This window comes from Myiozetetes cayanensis, unplaced genomic scaffold (assembly GCF_022539395.1).
Source record: "Myiozetetes cayanensis isolate MyiCay16 unplaced genomic scaffold, myiCay2020 scf7, whole genome shotgun sequence".
Taxonomy (NCBI): domain Eukaryota; kingdom Metazoa; phylum Chordata; class Aves; order Passeriformes; family Tyrannidae; genus Myiozetetes; species Myiozetetes cayanensis.
Genome location: NW_026087964.1, coordinates 39,690,892 through 39,707,939, shown reverse-complemented (window position 1 = coordinate 39,707,939; position 17,048 = coordinate 39,690,892). Strand labels below are relative to the sequence as shown.

The 17,048-nt window shown below is 34.9% G+C and overlaps 1 long non-coding RNA gene across 2 annotated transcripts in view; it reads left to right on the top strand.

Annotated features, from left to right (window-relative positions):
• Positions 1-17,048, top strand: part of LOC126651998 (uncharacterized) — a 180,130-nt gene that overhangs the window by 126,679 nt on the left and 36,403 nt on the right. For both annotated transcript variants that reach the window (XR_007631845.1, XR_007631844.1), the window contains exon 2: positions 4,382-4,464. This is a non-coding gene — a long non-coding RNA (uncharacterized LOC126651998). The remainder of the gene's footprint in view (positions 1-4,381; positions 4,465-17,048) is intronic.

Here is a 17,048-nt window from a genome sequence, read left to right as displayed (position 1 = left end):
ATTAATAGCCTTGATTTTTGTAGTGTGTCTGCATGTCTGTGGTGTCATTTCTAGAAAAACCATCCTCATTGAAATGTTTCAACATTTCTTACTGATCAGGGTTTTCCTCCACTTGCTGTTTCTCACTAGTGGTGTCCGCATGCAATTTTGATCAACTTTATCGGACCATTGGTGGCAGTAGGACTTTGTAGATTGAAGTTGGCTGTAAAGGCAAAGTCTCAGAAAGGCCAGGGACTAAATGATAGCATGAGTAGCCCAAGCCAAACAAAACATTTTCTGTCTACGATAAATCAAAAGGCTGAGTACTCCAGAGTAAGATTCACTTTTTAGGATGTGAATACTACCTAACAAGCATGCTGTGAGACCAGATATTTGAGCTTAAGTTTTCAAGATGGTTTTGAGAACTGTGTCCACAGATTTGGATAGGCTAATAAACTGCTTTATTGTTTTGGCTTAATTTTTAACAACTGCTGAGTTTCTTTCATCCTAGAAGGATTAAACATAAAATGGCAACTCTCCAAATTTCCAACCTTGGGCAAAATTCCCTGTATGATCTTTTTAAATTAAATTTTTCGTTTATTTCTTGCTATCTGGAAAAGGAAATAATGAATATGGTGTATTTAAGGCATTAAGCTCATCTCATACATAAGAAAAACTCAGGCCCTTTTGTGTATATAAGTTCAGAAGTGTTCTATCTGCCTCCCACTTTCATGCTGTTTACTTGGTATGTCAGAATGAAATTCACCCAAGATGCTCAAGATTGACCTAGTGCTGCCCTTTCTGAAGTCAGAGGTACTTTCACCACCGAGAGACAGCATTAGGAACAGATATTATCAAATGCAGAGCCGTTTAGAAGCCATTACAAAAACCTTTTCTCGCTTTGTCTGTACCCTAAAATGGTGAGCCTGGTAGCAGAAGCAGGCTTAGCAAGGCTGTTTTTATTCTGCTCTGTGGATTGCTGCAGCAGCAGCAGCACAGAGCACAAAGAGCTGCAGCAGGCAGGCAGGAAGGGCTGGTGCGTGCTGAGCTACTGCCCAGCGCTGCAGCCAGCACTGCTGTGCCTGCCCTGTGCCTATCGTGTCCTCTGCCAAGTACTATGAATTAAATTCCCATGTTCAAACTGGTATATTGTATGTATCTGTAGTACAGACACGTCATGATTTTGCTGGATAAACGTAAATTACTGTTGAAAGAATTCTAGGATTAATTTGTTTATAATAGAGAGTAAAAAGCAGCAAGAATATGGTCTTTATTTGCTGCTGACTATTTATGGAACTTGAAAGAAATGAGACATATTAGAGTGATGCACATACTGTGCTCTGTTTGCAGGACTGGTACAAAAAAAGAATAAACCCAAAACCTTTTAATAAGCTTTTGCTGTTATCTTAGAAATTAAATGCTTAAGAGAACTGAATGAATGTGAGGATCTTACCTATTTTATCAATGATTAGGAGCATATTGGGTTTATATTAATTTAATATGGGGAAAGTCTCTGCAAACCTCAATCTTTGTTCTTGTTTTTGTACATTGTGACTGAGCAATCATATAGTCTTGCTTGCCACTAAAGTCATTAGCATATTTTTCACCTTTCTTTTTACAAAAAATTAGCCAGACACCAAACACATCAAATCTCCATCTGACTCAGAATTTAAACTTTCCTTCCTGAGGCAAAACTCCCTTTTAGTTTTGAAAATGAATTTCATAAATTGCTTTTCTGTTAACAATTAAGACCTAAAATGAACAATCAAGAACTTAAAATTAAATAAATATGTAGTTCATTAACTATGGTTCTAATTGGATGCAATATTTTTTAAAAGCTTTATAAGAAGTTTCGATATAATCTGGTAAGTACTTTGGATAAGTTGATTATATGGTTTAGAATTGTCTAGAATATTGAATCTTAATCACTACACCATTGTGGAAGAAGATTTTAAGTCTGATATGTCCAAAGCCAGAGGACAGTTGCATTTCAGATTCAGAATCCCACACAACTATTTCTAGAAAAGTTTGCCCCAAAATAGCAGTGATTCATTAAGAATGGGTTATTTTAATGACTAAGTCTAAAAATTTCCTCTTATAAAACAAACAGATTGATGTAAACTTGAAAAATACATCAGGGAGAAATTCCAAAATACTGTCAGTAGTGAAATATCCATAATCTCTTTTCTCCATCTACATTAAATCAACAAATTAAATTAAAAAACCTCACCATTCAGATACAATCTATTATTTCCCTTTTTAGAAATGGTCATTGTTCTATGTATAAATTTATTTTGTATTTCATATGCTTTATTGCACATATGAACTTAATTTTGTTTGAGGGTTGAGTTTTCCATGATCCAACTAGTTAAAAATAAAGAAAATAAAACTCTTAAATGTTATCTGACTGGAGTATAAAACACCTTGTCTATTTTGAGGACCACTGTGGTTTCCATGGTAACAGAAGGGAAACCTATCAGCATGCAGTGCTTAATATTCCTTTCTATTTCTGTTTAGTATTTATTTAATAGTAGGACACTTAAAATTATTCATAGGTCTGTAAAACATAGATGCCAAACTGCTAGTATTTGCACTTTTAATTACTATGAAAATCAGAACTGTAACTGTAAATTGCAGATCAAGGTGATAATCTTCAATATATTGGCATCTAAGCCACTGTAATTGGTATTTCTTATTGAACCGACACTTCAGTTTTGATGAAAGAAAAGAAGTATTTAGTTTATAATTTTACCAGTGCCATTCAGTCACTGAAATCATGTAGGATTACTTTGAGCATGGGTAGATCCCTTGTATGCACAGTATTTTATATTCTATTACACAAAATTAGATATCAGGTGAATTTCATATGATGAGACATATAATCTCTCTTCAAGCTGGCCAGTGATACAGAATATACTATACCAGTAGACTAAACCTTGAAAAATGAAGAAGTTTGAATTAAATAAGAGCAAAATTATTAGAGTTCTTTCCAGAAGGAGGAACTGAGTCAACTCAGCTTATTTGATACAAAGAGAAAAAAGACTCTCAGAAAACACTATTTTTAAATACATAAAAGGCAGCAGCAAAATTGAAGGGAACTGTTCATCACAGTGAGGTAAGGTCTGGCAAGAATTAAAGGGTTCAGATTGCAGCAAAGAAGTTTTCTACTGCATATTATTGGAAACTTGCTAAGGGTGAAGATAATAAAGAACTGAAATAAATTGCCTATAAGGTTTTGGACTTTCCACTTTGGAAACCTTCAAGAGGTGATTGCTTGTAGATCTGTGAAGTTGATTTCTGCCTTCAAGCACAGTTAAAGACAAAATAAACACTTTCATTCCAACCTGCAATGCTTCCTGATCAATTAACTGTGAGACTTCTAAATATAGTTAATATATTTCATCAGTAAATGCTTCCATTTAATCTAAAAGAAAACAAAGGAACAATATTAAGGAAAGGAATAAAGGAGAGAATGGTACTGAAAATACAATTTATCTCAGAGATGTTTTTATACTAGTGCTACAACAAAAAGTGTTAAAGTTTTGCCAGAGAATTTTATGAAAGGTAGTACTAGTACAAGAGAAAGTGTAGTTCTGAAATGCCTACTTCTGGCAATACATACTGTAATTCAAAATAATAATAGGATATAAAATAAAATGAATAATTTTCAAAATCAAATTTATCAGACAGCAAGTCTACTGTTTTATTTAGATGTGTGTCCTAGTTTTGTTGCTGTTACACATTGTAAGTTTTCAGCAATACGTATGTCTAGGTACCTCAGTGCAAACAATCCTCTCTCCTCCACAAGATCTTTGTATATAAATAGGTTCAATGTGTGTCACAAATTATTCACAGATTGCCCTGGAAGGCACCATCTCTTGATTTTAGAATATACTTCAGAATCTTTACAGCAGACATTGCAGATCTTGAGAATGAGTCACATTTCAGCTGTCATTTCATAGTAATTGACTTTTCATCAGCTTCTGAAACCTATAAAGAGATTTCTCTGTGACTGTTTTTCTCTGTGAATATTTAGAACAGCATGTTAGGATCTGAACATGTATATGATCTCCAAATCAAAGTTACCTCCCCATAAACTCAGCTAAGTTAGGTAATAATGCGCCTTTTAGCTAGTTCTGTTCTGCTTAATAATCCACAAACAACTTGTGATAACATTTATAGTCTGAGCAATGAATAATAAAACAGCGGATGGAAATAAATGTCAGTGCAAGCAGATTAATACACATCTAGGTAACAAACTGTAACTGTCAACTGCTTTTTAGTGCAGAGCTATTCAGCATTGTTACTAGTTCTAGTTTTGTGTGATTCATCAGGAAACTCATTCCCCTGGGCTTGCTTTTGTGCCTGGTCTTCAAATGGTCTTTATCTCTTCTCATGACAGATTCTCTATTGCCTTGATACATCACAGACATGAGAGAGCAGAGCCAATGGAGTAAAAGAAGAGAATGAATGAAGAATATAAAGGTACGGAAAGAATTTTACTTTGGACACTTATTCCCATAGTTTCAGCATTCATTGTTTTGTGACTCAGGTGATGTGACACACATTGATTGAACATGACACCTTCTTTTTTCCATCTCAAACATCATGAGTGGTTAAAGTTTTCCTTTGCTAGCCACTGATTCCTTCTGGTTTGACTCCTTCCTCTAGTTTCTCAAATCTTCTACAATATGCTTTTTGAAACTGTGTGAAAGTCAAGACGTGTCCAGTGGAAGTAGTTAGAAAAGAGGGACTAGGTTCCTAGAGAACAACTGGTATTACTATTAAAAAATGAGGTAAAGAAGGCATTAAGTACATTTTCCTTATCCTTTGTCACTCTGTTTCACTCTACATCCAATAAAAGGCGGAGATTCTCCTTAACCCTCCTTTTGTTCGTAAAGTATTTATAGAAACATTTTTATTGTCTTTTATGGCAGTAGCCAGATTAAGTTCTAGTTGGACTTCATCCCTTCTAATTTTCTCTCTGCATAACCTCATATCCTTGTAGTCCTCCTGAGATGCCTACCCCTTCTTTCAAAGGTCATAAACTGTCCCTTTTTTTTTTACCTGAGTACCAGTCAAAGCTGTGTGTTCAGCCAGGCTTTTCTTTTTTCACACCATCTCATGTTTCAGCACACCTTGGCTCTGCACTGTTAATATTTCCTTCTCGAAGAATGTTCAGCCTTCCTGGATTTCTTTGCCCTTTGGGATGGCCTCCCAAGGGACTTTCTAAAGCAGTCTACTTAACAGGTGAAAGTCTGCACTCTGGAAGTCTAAGGTGGCAGTGCTGCTGACAACCCCACCCCACCCCCCTTTTACTTCTTGAGGGTTGAAAACTCCATCGTTTCATGACTGGTAAGCTTAAGACAGCCTCCAGTCTTTTGTTCACAAAAAGCAGGTTCAATGGGACACCTTCCCTAGTTGGCTCACTCACCAGCTGTGTCAGGAAGTTCTCTTGACTGTTTTCTCTCTTCATTTTGCACTTCCAGCAGACATCTGGTAATTTGAAGTCCCCCATGAGAACAAGGGCTTGAGATTGTGAGACTTCTCCCAGCTGCTTCATCTACCTCTTTGTCCTGGTTGGGTATATTGCTGAACACTTAGCTAGATACTGCTGAAAACTTACAATATTTAACAGACTCCCACCAGGATATCTCCATGTTGGCCCATAAGTACTCAACCGTATAATCATCACCATCATTAGCTCTAGACAGTCAAAACACTCCCTAATATACAGGGCCAACCACCGCTTCCTAAAAAATAAAGTTTGCAGTGGAAAACCGGAAATGATAGCTTGAGTCTAAATTCAGAATTGTAAGCGTCTGATTGTATTATGCTTTCATTGGAAGTGACTAGATTCAGGGTTTGAGAACAGAAAAGTCTCTGTTATCAATAGGCTTTAAAAGTGATTTCAAAATTATTTAAAACTTTATGCTGGGTGTTTTTTTTTCTTCTTAAAAATCAGTATTTCTTCTTGTTTTGCTAAGTTTGTTTTGAGAACCAGAAAGGTGATTCTGCTGTGTGAATCTTGTCTTGAGTAATGTTGTCTGCAGAGTACCTGAGGAATGTTCTTCTAAATTATTGGGGTGCTAAGCAGTAAGAGGAGTGCACAGAACTTATACATCATTTTTTTCTGTTATCTTCGTCATGTCAGAACCTAGAAAAAGGATAGAAAAAGGATAAATAACCAAAGTATTGGTTTGTGCTAGACAAGGGTAATCTCCAGATAATGTTCAAATATACATATTGCAAGAACATGAGTTTCGAAGTATTAATTGAAATTTTTTACATTGAAAGCTTGTTTACATGTGTTTAGTTTTTAATTGATAAATAATGCTACACAGCATATATTAAGAACTATGAATAATAAAGACTAGAACAGATTACATAGAATTTTTTATTGAATTCATGTAGAACATAATCTAATTTATACAGAAGAAGTTCCTTCACTCTGTATACTCTTAATAAATATAACCATGTATAGTGAAATAATTACTGGCAATTAGTTGTTAAAAATGTACTATATTGAGTTTGATTCCTATTTTCTTGATAACTGTAGATTGTAGTACTCCAGTTGTGCTATTTTAGAGTGTAGTCAGATAAGCCTATTTTCATTTAATGATGAAAAACATTTAATTTTTCAATTATAGAAAAAAAAAACATATATAGTGCACAAGTACCCTGAGTATATTTTGCTTCAGTTTAGTGGTTGTGATAACTGCTTATCACAATCCTTGAGCTTTCCTTCTTTGAATATAGGTAAAACTTAAATGTACTGGTTGCTGATACATTATAGTACATACAGTAACACTGAATTTAGTCCATTTGTTTCTCAGTATTTCTCCAACTCCCCCTCACTCCTTACTTATCTCCAACACCAAACCTCTCTGAAATTTCAGAGTGGATTTTCTGTGTTGCACAGTTCAGGACAGCTAGCAATCAGGCATAATAGTGCCCTTCTGATCCGATAAAATGATTTGCAACTCTGAAAGTGAATTCTTCTGTTGTTAAAACATATTAGATAACAGATTTTGTGGCTTTGTGTCATGAACTACTTTGAAGCAGACCACAATGAGTCCATTCAGAGGTCTCTAGGTTTATCTTCAGGCAATGATGTGTTTATTATTTTAGCTCAGTGTTGTACATTACTTTATCTACTGAATTTTAGCAGTCGCTTTATTGCCAAGACAACCAGTTACAGTAAAGGAAGATGCAGAGCTCCTTGCAGTTATTCTTTGTCTTAACTATCTTGAATAACTTTGTATCATTGGCTACTTTGTGAACACACTATTCACTGTCATTTCTAGAGTGATTCAATCCATGAATATTCATTAACAAGTATGCTGAACCACATAGACCCCCTCAACCTTCCAAAGGGTACTTCTCTCCACCGAGAAAATTATCTTAATTTCTCTCTCCTGTCTTTCCCTCAGTTGTTTATTCAAGTGAGAAACACAGACCTGGTTTGACATGAGTCACTGAAGAAAGATACATAATAGTATAGAAGCATTGTTACTGTGGTAGAGTTTATTATCCTGCCCTCTCATTATTCAGAGAAAGGATTGCCTATTATGAAAATTTCATAATGCCAAGACTATATTGAGAAAACAGAGAAATTCTCCATTAATGTTTTCAGTTCAGTGCAGCTTAGTGTGATCTCAGTAACGTGAAAAATGTCAAAATATTTAGAAGAGATAAGTAGATGGCAGTAGTTATTCATGAAACAGTCTTGACTTATCTGATATCAAAAGATTTAGCAACAGTTCTCCCTAGAATAATACGTGCCAGGACAACTAAATTATTTGTTCTTCTTTAATATTCAAGAATAGCTCAGAGATGTGTCTATAACGAATTCTACTTTGTTAAAGGTATACTCTTTTGTATATCACTGAAAATGAAGTGAAATAAGAAACCTCCAGAACTGAGACAAATGCAGGTACTGTCACGTTCATTCAAGTGAGATGAAATGGCCAGATGTGGTAAACAAATTAACACGCCATTAATGCAAGAAAAACATGTGTGGGCTGAGGCATGATAAAACTGTTTATCTGTCAGTTTGATAGTTAATTTTTTTGTTGTTGTTGTTCTAAATCCAGTAAAGTGTTGTTTTGCTTTCTGAGGCTGCTAGGAATACCCTAGCTTTATTGTGGAATAATTTGTTATTTTTTACATGTTGCTCCTTGAGTGTTAATGTTAAACAAAAATGCTTCAAATCTGTGAGTGTAGATGCTTAAAACGTAGTTTGAATTCATATAGCTTACTAAATCAAGAATTAATTCTCAGCATTGAAACTCAGCATTAAAACCATGGTAAAAATAAGGGCAAGCGATTTTGTTACAATTATAGACAGAATGTTAAAAAAAAGAAAGCTGAAGGACTACTTTTGCAAGCATACAAGTAAAATTTGCCGTGTAAATAGCTAGGAATATAAGGAATCATTCATAGAGCAGCAGGGAAAGCTCTTGATAGTAGAAGGTAGATAATTGTAACAATCTGTCCAAATATTTCACTATAAATTAACTGAAAATGAGTTATAATGAAGAAAGACTAGGATCACAGTTCATTGAACAGTTCAATGTAATTGAGTTCCTGAAGTGATATGATATGGATTAATGGCTCAACTTTATTGAGTCAAAGGATTAATTGTACTTTTAAGGTGAAATTTCATAAGGTTGCTGAGCCAATTTAACAGAGGGTGGGGTGGGGAGAATGAGTGCCACTTTTAGCAGCAACAATTGCCTATTATCTGGTGAGGCCTCCCTTTCTAAAACTTTAGCTATAATGTCTTAAAGCTTCTAGAGAGAAATGGGGAAACTGTCAGGAGAAAAATCCCCACAAGATTCTGAGCAGGTACTAAAAATAAAAAAGGAGAATTTGTTTAGCCTAAGTGGGCACGACAGCAGTTGAAAACCTCACTTATTCCTTACTTAATTCTTTTGGATGGTATGCAGATTGAAACACATGAAAGTGTTGTTATGTTTATATATACAAATGTATTTGTAAGTAATTTAATTATGCAGAAAAAATATATATGCAGTATCTTTCTTAAGATTACTTTATGACATTTGTAAGACAAATGTGTTTTGGGGTTCTTTCATATATTTGACTCCTTATTTGGATAGATAAGCATTAGAGATTTTTAATAATGGAGGAGAATAAAAAAGAACACAAGTTACTTTGACCAACAACCCCTAGTTATCACACTGAAGACCAAAACTTAGGTCTTCTGTCACCCAAGTGCTGTGTGCTACACTAGTTTACCTCTAGATAAATTTAATAGAACTAGTCCTGTTGGTATGACTAATGCAGCAGCCACAGAGTTCTGATTTTTTAAAGAAAGAAATGTAACCTTATGCAGTACTACAGTTGTTGATGATGGGAACAGAAGTATAGCTCACAAATGTGAATCACAGCTTTTGGCATTGTAAAATGCATATCGAGGTGAGGAATTAAAAATTTACAGTGGTGTTCACAGATAGTTTTTACTCCTTTGTAAAAGCTTGATCTTGTTTAGTGGCATGTGTCTTGTGGGTCAGAAGATTCTCTAAGCAACATACAATGTTTTGAGATCATGGAATTTGAGGAAGATGGAATGCTTTTTAAGACAGGTTGTGATTATACAGCAGTATTTGAATCAAAATGCATCTTAATTTTTTTTTTTATAACTATAAATACATTTGGAAAAGCAATAGCCATACTGTTAAAATCAGAGTCCCCAAAGTTTGACGTTTTAATAAGACTTAGCACATTCTTCAGAAATTCTTACCATGAAATAAATCTGAATTATATTTGTGAACAAATGGTGATGCCAAGTTTTTCTCTTAGCAGGCAGGAACATTTGTAGTAAATGCACCATACTCATAAGTCCATTCAGGAAAAAAAGCCACTTTACCTACCATCTGGCTTGACACAGTTAAAAAACTTAGCTGAAACTGTGCACAGAAAGCTGCTTGCAACCAATTCACAAATACTTTTCTGTATAACATTGTGCTCAGTAGAAACCCCTTCAGAATTTGTAGTTATGATTCCAAGAATTTAATTTCATATAATTTTCTAGATATAGAGCTTATATGTTTTGGTTCCTGGTGGTGTCTTGGATTTGTTTGTTTGTTCTGTTTGTGATTTTTTTTGTGCTGAGAATTTATTTCACAGTATAGCAGTATTAGTAGAGGAAAACAACTTTAATTTGCCTGTCTGAAATCTATACCTATAAACAATTTATTTTGGCCCACATCTGCTTAGTGTTTTCACCTTTTGAGAACAGGTTATTAGAATAGCTACAGCACATAAATGTCATTTATGGAGTAACAGGGGAAAATACCAGACGGTATTTTGCCGTAACAATGTGGTTACTTCAAAGCTCATGGCATTACTGCTACTGTGTAGTATCCTGGTTATGTAGCTAATGGCAACACAGAACCCTGCTGTGCTTCATTTTTCAGGGGTTTCTGTAAATCGTGCAAAAACTCATTAGAATTATAATGCTGTTTGCAGGCCTGAAACTTCTGTATACTTTTCTTTCTCGTGATAACCTCTTTGTGGAAAGATTTTTAATACTACACACACACATATTTTTTGCCGTGTGTACTGTCTAGTGTATTTACATGACATGCTTCTCAAAATCACTTGATAACACTGCAAATCAGTAAGTATCCACACAAAGTTTTTACAAGTTTTAAATTATTGTATCAGGATAGATACACATAGGCTCTTCTGACATGTAGTGTAATTGAGAAAAATTCTTCAGTTGTCTGAGGAATTAAAAAAAAAAAGTCAAAACACAGGTAATGAGGGGCAGTAGAATAATTTACAGTATTTTTCGCCATTTCAGACAATGCAAAAATGGGATGAAATGTAGACCAGAGGGTTGTGCTGCCATTCAGAGGTGCATTGACAAGCTGGATAAATAGAGAGAACTGTTGTGAAGTTCAGCAAAGGGAAATGTGGAGTCCTGCATCTGGTGAGGAGCAACCCCCTTCACTAGTACAGGTTGGTAACTGTGTAGAAAGCAGCTTTGCAGGGAAGGTGCAGGTGGACAGGTAGTTGACCATGATCTAGTGATACACTTAGGTTGCAAACCACTCAAACAGCCTCTTGGGCTTCATTAGGAATAACGTTGCAAGCAGGTCAAGTGATGTGGTGCTTCCCCTTTACTCAGCCCTACTCTACATAGATTAGGCCCTATCTGGAATACTAGGTCTGGTCCTGGGCTCACCAGTAGAAACGGAGTTATGAAAATACTGGAGTGAGTCAAGTAAAGACCACAAAGATGGTGAAGAGACTGGAGCGTCTGTCATACAGGGAGGGACTAAGAGACTTGGAACTGTGTAACCTGGAGAAGAGAAGGCTCAGGAGGGATCCTTTCAATGTGTATAAATACCTGGAGGGAGGAAGGAAAGACAGTAGAGCCAGACTCTTCTCTGTGGCGTCCAGGGACTGAACAAGCATCAGTGAGCGCAAACGGAAACAAAAGAAATTAATTTTGACCATAAGAAAGTGCTTTTCGGCAGACATAAAATGGAAGACCAAAGGAGCTGACTTTCTCAATGATATAGTGAAAAGGTGCCTTGGTCACACCTGCTGACAGCTCATGCTCACAGACTCTGTTTCATGTCATTTTAATCTGTATGCTCTATGCTATTCTCTGTACTCACCCATTAAGAGATATGCAAGATTATTTATTAGTACTTTGAAAACTGTCTAATATTGTCCACTAATATAGTGGAAGTGGTATTCTAATACTCCTATGGTTGTAATCAGGTTTGGGAAATAACACCAGATCATCTTTTTTAAGACTTCGAATGCTTTACACATGGAAAAAGATCTCTGCCTATGTATGGCTCTAGTGATAGAATTGTTTTAGAGTCTTAAATATTCAAGGGGAGTGAAAAAATTGAATCATCCTATATAAATCTCTTCAGAAGCTACATATACAACTCCTCAGTTCTTTTGAAGATTTCAAATAAAATTTTTAATATCTTTTTCAGGATATTGTTTCAAACGCTAGTTTGAAATAGAATAAAAAATGCCTATTATTTTTTTTGTGAAACCACAGTGTCTTCTTTTGGTAGCTTGAATGAAGACACTGGCGTTTAAAGCAAGCTACATCTCCAGGTGGCAATGTGCCTTTCACTTGCACTTAATATTTCCTCAAAAGTAATTTGAAATAGGCAAATAAACAATCACAAAATTTCAAGTAATTGCTGTACTTAATTCTGACATTTCCTGTTAATTATGTTTAGTAAGACATAACAGATTTCTGTTTGTTTCATTATATTTAATTTGATAAACTTTTAAACATTGGAGAGGTTTCTGAATGGAGTGCAAAGTCCTAAACATTTGAGAATGACAGATTACACACTTTGCATTCGTTTTTCTGACTCGAGATATATTATATATTTTGGCTTATGAACATTATATAAGCAGCAAATCTCAGCATTTTAACTGTAAATTAATTGCATAAGAAAAGGGTCAAGTAGTTTAGGTTGACCTATGAGTATGTTTTTTTCTGGTGTTACATTTCTTATCCAAAGCCTATTTAAGTCAAAAGATTCTTACTGACCAGGCTATTTTGGAGATGAGCTAAATGTGTACCTGTCTCATTCCTCAGCAAGTGTTAGCATTGAAATCAGGGAGGAATTAGTCACTATTGCTGATTTTCCAAACTCTACTGTGTTTCTACTCAGTCGTGAGAACATGAACTTCACTGAGTAGGGTTCTTGCTTTATTTTAATGATTTGGAAGTTAACCATCACTGTTTAATAAGTCTTTAGACTCTTTCTGTGCTTATTTTAGATAAATATGCACCTCCACCATGAGACAGGAATGTAAAATGGATGGACTGATTTGGAGAAATGTAGATGCTTAATGATTATACTTAGGTAAGACTGAATCCCATTTTTTATTTAAATTGTCAGAGTTTCACCCCAGAATGAATCTCTGATTATTTCTGTAAGTATGTGTCAAAATAAGTAGCTTGTTATGGATCTGTCAGTAAAGAATTCTTGACATAGAATGTTCAATAAATATTAGCCACTGGAAATATTTGAATTCAAGTCTCTCCATTCCATATTGAGTGCTCTAGTTACCAGCATGTAGAGATATTTGTCTTTTCTTTATTTAACCTGTAATTATTCTATACAATGAGAAACAGTTTTTGAGAGCACCTCATTCCAGACCTGGTGATCAAAGCTCTTTTCATGAGATAGATGCATATTTCATCACTCAGAGGGTGTATTGAATCTTACCATCTTCTGTGTTAAAGGAAAACAATGCCAGAATTATGCAAACTAAAAGGGAAGCAGCACTTCCTCTTAATGTACTCAAAACTCTGGCTGCCTCTAAAAAACATGGTATCTGAGCAGGATTTTGTAAGATCTAAGTTGTGTGTTTGAGAAAACACTGAAAATAAGGTGTTCACTCTCTTTGTGCATCTGGCACAGTGCTTCTACTGGCTTGGTCATTTGCCTCAGGTTCGAGAGTTTTTCTAAGATGTTTCCTCAACACTGTAACTTCTCCAGGGAAAGTTATTTAAATGTTTAGATTTTAAATCCAGCAGAGATCTGGTACTGGTAAGGATATTTCAGAGAGCTGACACATTTTCAGTCTGTCTCACAGCTACTGGGTGATTCTTTATTTATATCTTCCTGAAGTCTTATTTCCTGTATCTGTGTTAGAATTTCAAAAAAAAAAAAAAAATCTAGTTCCATGCTTGATTTTCAAACATGCCATTAACAAAAATCGTCTCTTTCTCAGTACAAGCTCTTTGTAATATAGTGTTGAATGTGTCTATATTTCCATTCTGTGGTTTATGAATAAATGCAGATAAATAGTGGTAAAACAAACTGGAATCTATTGTGAGTAGAGTGAATTACAATAGTACTACAACCTACCTGTTAATCTTTTCTTCCCATCTTGGTATTGCAGTCTAGAATTACCGTCTGGAAGGATCACAATGAGGCAGGTTGGTATATAGAATTAACAGAAAGAAATGGCTGATCATTTACTTTGTGATGCTGCTACCATAAATTCTCTGTCCACTGAGAGTGAGGTTTAGAACTGGATTTTTTTTTTCTCAGATATATGTAAGAATATAATTTCTGTAATGGATTTCTTATTCTAGAGACTTTGTTCCCTGTTTTTAAGGTCTGTTAAGTAACTTTAATTTTTACTATTATAACCATTTTTAAAATTAGTAATTTTATTATCTGTAACCTTACAAAGTAATATTTACACCCATATATTTGAGTACTAATTTAATTTTTACTTACCTAGAGGCCTAGCAAATTAAAAAATCTGTGTTAATTTTATATATGACTGTCTGTTTGTCCTTACTTTCTCTTAAGCCAGTCATGGACAGCTTAAATGTGTAGCAAATTATTTATACAGAGGACTAATACTATGACTTTGAACTAATTCCCATTTGTCTGCTAAATGGAAAGAATAATTGGGCAACTTGATAAAGTATTATTTACCACTGAGGCCAAAATTTTGCCTCTCTGGGGTAAACAAATCATTAGGCTAATTTGAAAAGCATCTCTTTTATTTGTAAAACCTGAATGGTGGTCTCCTGTGTAAATAAATGAATGGCCTTTCTAGAAGCAAGCATATATCAGCAAGTAGTGTCAAAACTCATGTGTATGCTGTGTCTGTGTATGGCATATTTATAGATGATGGAGAGCTAATAGCTGACCTTGTGTTACGGCACTTTTCGGTATGAAGTTACTGATTCGTTTTGATTGAAAGAAACATTAATTTAGCAATCCCAGCTTTAAAGAGTTGCTATTTTTCCCTGAGTTGCAGATTTTTTTCCCAAGATCTCAGCTATTCACTTTCTCAGTGTGCCTTGTCATGTGGTAATCATCTGCAGGATACCCATTTTTTTTTGTCTCATTCTGCGCTGAATTGTACTGAATGGGTAATTCTTTTAGATGTGCTGGTATACATAGACTATTACTATGTTTAGCTGGTGCATGGTTGCTTGTTAAGTTGTGGCAACTGAATTACATGTCTCAGTCCTCAGTTTCTTTAACAATTGTCTTTTAATCAATCCGTGGTTCCAGATTTTTGAAAGTGGGATTGTTATTTTGCAGGAGTGAAGCACAGGAGTGGTATTGCTATGTTTTTGTCATGTGTCTAGTGTAAAGGGAGGTTTTTTCCCAGTGTAAAGGGAGTACTTGGGTGCTGCTAGAATACAACTGGAAACAGTATTTTTTTCCTGGATCACATATATTTATTTCTTACTTATATAACACACTACAGAGATGAGTGTATGGAATCCATAACGTAAAGGCAGAGATTGTGCAGGAAGGAGAATGTATGCTTGCCACTTCTGTGGGGAAAAAACAAAAGGTAGATAATAAATACTGAATACTCTTAGGACAGTGTAAAGTAAATAAAGTTAGCAAAACTGTTCTTTTCCAATCCCTTTAGATAAACAGAATATTTTACTCAGTTGGATCCCTAAATTTGGCTTCTGTTACATCTGAGGTTTTTTTAGATGTTGACAGATATTTTTAGCAAACTTGTGTATATAATTTCACACATCACCATCTTAAACCATTGAATGATGGGCAAACTGGTATAAGAAGCATAATAAACATTTCGCAAACTACATGATCCCCTGGTATAGAACAGTAATTTCAGGTAATAACATAAAACTTATAAGGAGGAATTTTCTAATTATTATCCAAATTGCAGTAACATTTCAGGTACTTTCCAAACATGATTTTATGGTAATACATGAAAAGGAAGAAGACACGCAAGAGAGTAACAATCTGAGACAAACTGACATACAAAGGGAATAGCTGATCTCCTTTGGATATTACAGATGAATGCATTTAGAAGAAAAAAAGAATGATGGATTACATTTCATCTTTGAAAATATTTGACAAGCTGAATATACAGGAACCATATAGTATTTGTAATTGCAAAAAATCATAGCCATTTATAAACATTTAAGTCTTGAACATACAGTCAACTTGGCTAATAATCTAGTGAGAACATGTCTTTTTATTGTTTCTTTCTGATGTACAGCTGTAAAATTGGCCGAGAAATGCTCTTTATCAGACATGAAAATATTCTTCTGAAAACTAATGAACGAAGCATATAGTGTAGACAGCACATTCAGTGTGAAAATGAAACATGTTTTTCCTTCTGAGATTCTAAGAAAGTGGAAGATGTGAATGGAAATGTCATGCTTCCATAGTGCTAACATAATTAACGTAATTGCATAGAATAACTATGGTTTTGAATATCTCTATTCCTCAAAGGTTTTTGAAGTGCAGGGAAGTTGAAAACAGGGTTTAAAATGTCTTGAGAGTGTTTGGAGTCATCAGCACAAGTTATGTGAGTGAATATCTGGTTTCTCTGATTGAATTTGCAGTTACTGGTCTGTGTGTAACAGCCACATCAGTTTATTCAATTGCTGGCATGTATGTCTGGTATTATGGACTACAGCAAATTAGATGAATCATGAGTTTTAAGGCTAGCATGAGTTAGACCGCTTCCCTTTATGACTTCAAAATCTTCTTAGCATTCATCTTTCCAGACAAATATTCTTTTTGATAACAGTGCTGCCTGGTCTTTCTATTTCACTGAGGCCTATTCACTGTGAGGTCTGTAGACATTTTCCATTCTGTGTGGGGGTGAAGCCTAATCTATGCTTTTTGATTATATGCCTCATGGAAATAGTGTAGTGATTTGTGACATAAACCCTGACTCCATAGAAAGCATTACAGTCCCTTATGCTCCTACCATATGTTCTGTGCATACTTTTCTGGAAAATAGTGAAATAATGTAAATAAAAAAGATATCATCAGTCCTAGAAATCTGTGTTTAATCATTTGATGCTCTTTCAGTTTATGAATCTGAAAGATCCTTGTGATGTCACTAAATTAATTTTTCTTTTTTCTTGTTCTTCAACTGCCAGTTAAGCTGAACAATTCCAGGTGCTAAGCCAAAAAAAACCCAGTAAAATATTTAAATCCAGAATGTCTTCTCTAGCTGGGCACAGCTTGTACTGTCAATGAGACTATGACATGCACAGTATTTTATACTTATCTTAAGGT